Source organism: Hakea prostrata, chromosome 2 (assembly GCF_041222555.1).
Source record: "Hakea prostrata isolate BN-2017 chromosome 2, UWA_Hpros_2, whole genome shotgun sequence".
Classification (NCBI taxonomy): domain Eukaryota; kingdom Viridiplantae; phylum Streptophyta; class Magnoliopsida; order Proteales; family Proteaceae; genus Hakea; species Hakea prostrata.
Window position 1 is genome coordinate 37,336,068 of NC_142601.1, and position 7,461 is coordinate 37,343,528.

The window sequence follows — 7,461 nt, forward strand, 5'->3', positions numbered from 1 at the left end:
AATATTACAGCTATATCTAGCGACGTCCCTTTCAGCGGTCAGTGCAGTACTTATTCGTGAGAAAGATAAAAAATAGTGGCCGATTTACTATGTGAGCCACGTATTGCTAGATGCGGAGACACGATATTCGTAGATTGAGAAGCAGGCTCTGGCTCTCATGATGGCCGTCAGGAAGCTAAGGCCATACTTTCAGGCTCATCCAATTGAGGTATTTACAACTTTTCCTCTCAGTAAAGTTCTTAATAAATCTGATTTATCTGGAAGGATGGTGTCCTGGTCGGTTGAACTCAGCGAGTTCCAAGTGAGCTTTAAGCCCAGAACCGCAATCAAGGCTCAGGCGCTAGCCGATTTTGTAGTAGAAACTACTGCACCGGTGGAATCCACCGTCGAGGATCCCATTATACCAACCATTTGGGAGGTATATGTGGATGGTTCGAGTAATAAAGATGGACCAGGAGCTGGAATTCTATTGAAAAGTCCAACAGGATTTATTATTCGATATGCTTTGAGATTTGCATTTGAAGCAAGTAATAACAAAGCAGAATATGAGGCTCTGATAGCTGGACTTTGGTTGTCAAAAGCATTATCTATCGCAGATGTTACTATTTATAGTGACTCTCAACTTATAGTCAACCAAGTCCAGGGGGAGTACGGCATTAAAGAACCACGCTTGCAGAAATATCAAAAGATAGTGCAGGCATTTCAAAACCAATTTCGGAATTTGAAGATATCTCAGATTTCGAGGAATGAAAATTCAGTGGCAGATGAGCTATCCCGACTAGCCAATGCCAAAGAAAAGAATATAGACCCTTTGGTCTATATTGAAGAGATAACTTTTCCAAGTTATCATGAGAAAGAAATTTCTTATATTGAAGCAGAGCGTTGCTGGATGGATCCAATAATTGAATATCTAAGAGATGACAAATTACTTGAGGATCCGAAAGAGGCAAGGTTTGTCACATCCTCCCAGGCGGTACCCTAACTGGCATACCCGAGAGTGTGATCCACAGCCCCGAAGATCAGGTATCGAGTAATCGACCTCCCACATAAACAATAACATAATCATGAACAATAATAATCGATGTGCAACAGATAAACCAAAGATCCAAATAAGGAAAGAATGAATCATATATAAATCAGAGTACTAAATATAATCAGAGTGTCTAAATCAAATAAGTAAACTGAGGCGAAATCCCACTCTACAACCAGCGGAAATGTAGTTCTAAAAGAGAAGAAACAGAATGAAATCTAATCCTAATAGCAGGTACAATAGGTAACTAAATTGTTCTCAATCTTATAGACAATATCCCTATAAGTATAAATCTCATAAATGGCACAAGGGCGCTTCCACTCTATGGTCGGACTAAGCATCGTACGGAGCATAACCACTCGCGGAATCTTCAGTGTAATTGTCGTAACCGGAATCACTTTCCGGAGATATGCCTCTTCTCCTTGCGCTTCTTCATATGAGCGATCATGATACTCGAACACTGTAGAATAATCTAACAAAACATTGTACAAAAGGAATGAGTTTCAAAGAAACTCGATAAGGCGCTTAAATCCATAATAACATAAATGGCGGGATTACAAAACAAACATAAATGCAATATGGTATGAGACAAACAATGAATGTATGAATCTAACTCTATGTATGCTGGTCTCTATTGGCAGACATGCTTTAAGTCATAGCACCGTACTTCTTTAGGAAAGTCTCATTCACTCATCATCAGTTGGTAATGGGTCCTTCATCCCTCAGGATATTCCATGGCTGGGGGTATAGGTCACCACTCTCTCACATCACCATTGGTCTAAGTACCGGTGCATGTCAGGGTTAAAGCCTAGCCAAATGCAAGTCTTCTACTCGGTTACATCAAGTCGAGATCCGGATACGTCCATTCCTCGCCCACAGCGATCCTTTCCGGTATCCTTCACACTAGAGTCCTCATAGTCCCCGACTACGGACTCATCAACCCTATTGGTTATCCACATATGGTAAACGGGAAGCTCTCACGTCCTCTCACGGGTTGGTTACCGGTCTTAAGCGCCCGTGAGCCCAAGTCTAACCATATGCAACCCTACCGTTAAATGGTCCCCACAATGTGATTCCTGTCCTCTCACGGGTTGGTTACCGGTCTTGAGCGCCCATGAATCCCCATTTCTACCACGGGTCGTTCGGTCTCAATACCCCTCCGATTAGGGTCTGACATAACGGGACATCCTAGCAAAACACTACTAGACAATCCTAAATATGTCATCCAACAGTTTAGGAAGGTGTCCAAAGGGCATCTCCGGAAACATCCCATAATATTCCCGTAGTAGTCCTAGGACAGAAGTGTCAAAAGGAACACCTCTCCTTTCCCAACCATACTTAAGCATACACAAGCATCAATCCATAACATCACATATATGGTAACTTCATATATGGAAAGAAATCAATAATTACATTTAACTTGTATAGAACTGGTAAGTAAATCATACATCAGTCTATTTAATATAAACAAGTAATGCTACTGATATCAAGACAATACAACAGTAGTATAACATTGTAAGAATCTATTTAAGGAGATAAACTAACAAGATTCAAATATAGAAACTAAGATATACAATTTATGTTGTTAAGGAAGTAACCATCCTTACCTTTTGTAACTTGCAAAGGAATCTTAAGAAATCAAGTAAGATCTTGACAAACTTGAGAAGAGGGTCCTAGACAAGTGTATACAACATATTAGGAAAGATCCCTAAAAGAAAAGATATCAAAACATCCAAAACAGACCAAATCTGGAGTTGCTTGTACTCATTGGTCGATTGGATTGGTCTAATTTTCGATCGACCAATCAGTCGACCAATGGAGACAGTGGCCTACAAAATCAGAGTTTTAAGAATAAAGAACCAAATTTGGTGGTTCAAAAGGGTACTAAACAAGGGGTAAACTAATTGGTAGTATCCTAACATATAGAGGACCTCAAAACACTAATCGAATCAAGTTTTCAAGTTACAAATTAGGAAACAAAAAGTTACCATAATTAGATCAATCATGGTTCTTGAAGAATTCAAGATACAAATCATAGACAAGAACAATAGGAGAATGAATCATTGATTTTGATAAAGATATCATGGAAGGCATACTTAGATTTTCAAGAAAATAGATCTAAGAACATGAATCTAAATAAGGAAACAAAACTTACCATAGATGTATCAGTCATGATTCTTGAAGAAAGCATGGTATGATAGAGGAGAAACAACTAGAGATTGATAGATCATGGATTATGTAAAGAAAACACAGCTATTGACTACTAATATGATCAATATAATAGATCTAAGAACATCGGAATTTAAATCAAAGACAAACGAAGACAAGATCATGATTTAGATCATGATTCCTTCAAAAGCTTGCAATGATCATGATTACGGACATTGCTTTAGCCATTAATCCTTAGGAAGATCATGAGAGATAAGTTCAGAGATGTTTGCAACAGAGAATGCAGCATCTCCTCTACTATCTCAACTCAAAAAGGAAAGAAAACAAGGATGATGAAGAAGAAGAGAGTGTAAACATACCTTTTTGTATAAGAACACAAGTTTTGACGAAGATCCGTCAAGATAAACACCAAGAGTGCAAGGGAGATGACTTGCAGAGGTCTTTGGTTCGTTCCAAAGAGTTTGGAGGCAGAAAATACGAAGTAGACTCGAGATTGGACTTAAATAGAGCAAGCAAGACCTAATTACCAAAGACAGAACCCATTGGTCGAGTGGATTGGTCGACTGGTCCAGTCGACCAATGAGTCGACCAATTAGTTCAGCAAGTTCAAAACAGGGAATTGAAGGCTCAGAACAAATCCAAACATAAAGGGGTTTTGCACACACACCAAGTGACTTACCTAATAGGTAGAAATGCCTTCAAACCATGATAGAGAACACTCCAAGTCCATCAACTAATCCGATCTTCATCAAGATTCAGTTTCCATAAATAGCACATTGTCATCAACACTCATGGATTCAAAGCCAGACACCGAGTCCTCCACTGGGATGGCCCAAAGCTGACTTCTTGCTTTACTTCGGGTTGTCAGACCTACAAACAACAGGGTTTCCGGGTCAAGGTTAGGGCTGGGTTTCACAAGGTTGATCAAGATACGATCGGCGAGATTTGTCATCCAAAATGGGAGACTATACAAAAGATCCTATTCGGGACCCCTTATGAGATGTATAGGCCCCGAAGGAGCAAAGTCAGCTTTGGCTGAGGTTCATGAAGGAATTTGTGGGGCTCACATGGGTGGACGAGCCCTGGCCCACAAAATTCTAAGACTTGGGTTATATTGGCCTAAGGTCCAAGAGGCTGCTATGGAATATGTTCGTCGATGTGGCAACTGTCAAATTCATGCTACAGTATCGAAGCGCCCGTCGAAACCATGACTTCAATTCTAGATCCCATTCCCTTTGCCGATGTGGGGAATTGATATCATGGGCAAATTCACCAAGGCGTCAGGCGGACGGGAATATCTGATAGTAGCAATTGATTACTTCACGAAATGGGTTGAAGCCAGTGCACTGGCAACAATTATTGAGAAAAAAGTGGAGAAATTCGTGCTTGAGTCAATCATATATCTCTTTTGGATTCCAAAGATTATCGTCACTGATCATGGTACTCAGTTCTACTGTCCGCAATTTGAGCAATTTTGCGGAACATATATGATCGAGCATCGTATGTCCTCAGTGGCATACCCCCATAGAAATGGACAAGTAGAGGTTACTAACCGAACGCTACTGGAAGGAATAAAGAGAAGACTCGAAGCTGATAAGGCTTCTTGGGTCGAAGAACTTCATAACGTACTGTGGGCCTATAGAACTACGGTTCGAACACCCACAGGAGAAACTCCATTCAGGTTGGCATAGGGATCCAAAGCATTGGCACCAGTGGAGATAATGGCGGGGACATTACGGGATCGAGAGTTCGAGGAAAAAGCAAATGAGCAAGGACTGCTTGATAGTCTTGATCTGTTGGACAAAATTCGGGCAAAGGCAATAGCACGAACTCAATATTATCAAAGAAGGATAGCATCTCATTATAATACTTGAGTGAAGAATCGTAGGTACTTAGCTGGAGATTTGGTGTTAAGAAACACCTTAGCTTCCGACCCACGTCACCAAAGAAAATTGGACCCTTCCTGGGAAGGACCTTATATGGTTGTAAAACCAGTTGGTTCAGGAGCTTACAGGCTGAAGAACATCAACACCCAGAAAGAGTTGGATCGTTCGTGGAATGCCAGGCATCTCAAAAAGTTTTATCCTTGATGATGATTTCAATTTTGTTCGCGATGTAAACATTTTCAACTCAATCAATGCAATTTTTGGCTTTCAACAAATTATCTTTTGATTGGAGGGCATCATACACCACATTCAAGAACAAGATCCAACTATAAGGCATCGGATGAAAATCCGTGTGGGTCCTTCAACACTTATGGAATTTTTTTCGGAATTTCTTAAGTCGAGGCATCGGATGAAAATCCGAGTGAGTTCCTTTTGCAAGGCGTCGGTTTGAAACCCGAGTAAGTTCCTTCAAGACTTATTGAATTTTAGAATTATCCTTAAGTAAAGGCATCGGTTTAAAACCCGAGTGAGTTCCTTCTCAGACTTATTGTATTTCTCCGGAAATCCTTAAGTAAAGGCATCGGTTAAAACCCGAGTGAGTTCCTTCTCAGACTTATTATATTTCTCCGGAAATCTTTAAGTAAAGGCATTGTTTCAAACAACTAAGACCTAATGCAACAATGATTCAAGTGGCTAGCAAAGTTCAAGATGAAGTTAATTTCTTATTTCTTCAAAAGATCGAAAGAGGCCAGTATCAAAACATAAGATTACAAGAGCTGGATACAATCTTCGGTCAAAAAAGAAAGTCATCATCGGTGATCATTAAGAAGTCATACAAGATCGGCACAACTTTGCTAGAACAAACACATGAGTCAACCATTGGTATGGATTCAAGGAAAAGAAGAGGAGAAATGAGGATTACAAAAAACATTTCAGTATATATAAAATCCTCCGCAATTTCATACTCTTTGTCCAGCTTGTCTAGGAGAAGTATGGTCTTCGACCAAACTTACATTCAAGGCGAGCTCGTCATAATTGAATCCTTCCAAGGGAGAGTAAACAGGAGAGTCTTCCAGATAATGCATAATATCTGGATCAGAAGGCGGAGGATCAATCTTATTTTTGGTCCAGTCAGGAGGAGGAAGGCCCAGTTTGGTAAATACTTCAAGATGGCAAAAAGCACTGTAGGGAGTCGTATCAAAATGAGGATCCTTCCTTAATATTGATTCCCATACTTCGTTCTCACCATCCCGGTATGCCTGCAAGTTATAAGCATTCAGCATATCAACAAAAGGCTTACTGTGTAAATACTTGAAGACGCAGGCTCTGCGAACATCAGTTGGAAGGGATTCGGGCAAAGGAACGACAGCTTGCCTTTGGGGTAACGTTCCAGATCCTTTGGCTCCTAACTTTCCAACTGCTTGATCCAGTTGCCGGATCTTCTCCCTGGCATCATCCAAGTCTGACTGGAGACAATCGATCACCGAATTCTTTTCTCCTGCAACCTCCCAAGCTAGTTTCCTAAGGCAAGCAATCTCAGCATCTTTAGCTTCATAGATGCCCCGAAGCCTGGAAACTTCATTGCTCAACCTATTGAGCCTAGAGGCTGCTTCCACTTGGTTGTGGAAGTTACCAGTAAGACTCCTGCAAACAACTTCCGAGTTAAAAAGGAGCAGAAGAGTAATATTCAAAATCGAAAGATAATGAAGAAAGACTTACATCACCAGTGACTTCATAAAGACTTCATCTGGAAGTTTGGAAAGAACTGCGCTCTCAGAAGTCATTCGAGCAGTAGTGCACCATTCCAACGCTCTGTCAAACTAGTTTGACACTAATTCGGGCGAAGGATGAGAAGGATGAGCTACATCAAGAGAAGGATGAGCTGCATCACTTGTCACCCGACGGCGCTTCCTAGTGGCAAAACCCTCCAACTCCAAAGGAGAGGAGGAGGATGCCAAACAAGCACTAGAATTGGAAATAGGAGCAGCACCTGCTGGGACCACACCTTCATCAGATGCCAACATAGTTGCCTCAGATGCTCGAAGAGTCTCCTTCGGGGGTGCACCAACGGTCTCTGCAGCAGGGGCGTCAGCAGCGCCGTCAACAACGGAGTGATCAAGATCTTCCTGGGAAAGACGAGCGATCACTTCGAGCAAAAGAGGCGCAAGGACGGCATCAATAGAAACTGTGGGAATCTGACTTGAAGATTCACCAACAGCAGCCGCCTTACGCTCGGAGGATTCACTAACTGAAACCACCTCACTGGCCCCAACCACCGCCGACAGAACGATTTTCTTGCTAGACTTTGCTCTGATAAAGTTCGGGTTAATCCTGGGAGCCACTATATAAACAGAAAAGCCGTATCAGTACACAAAT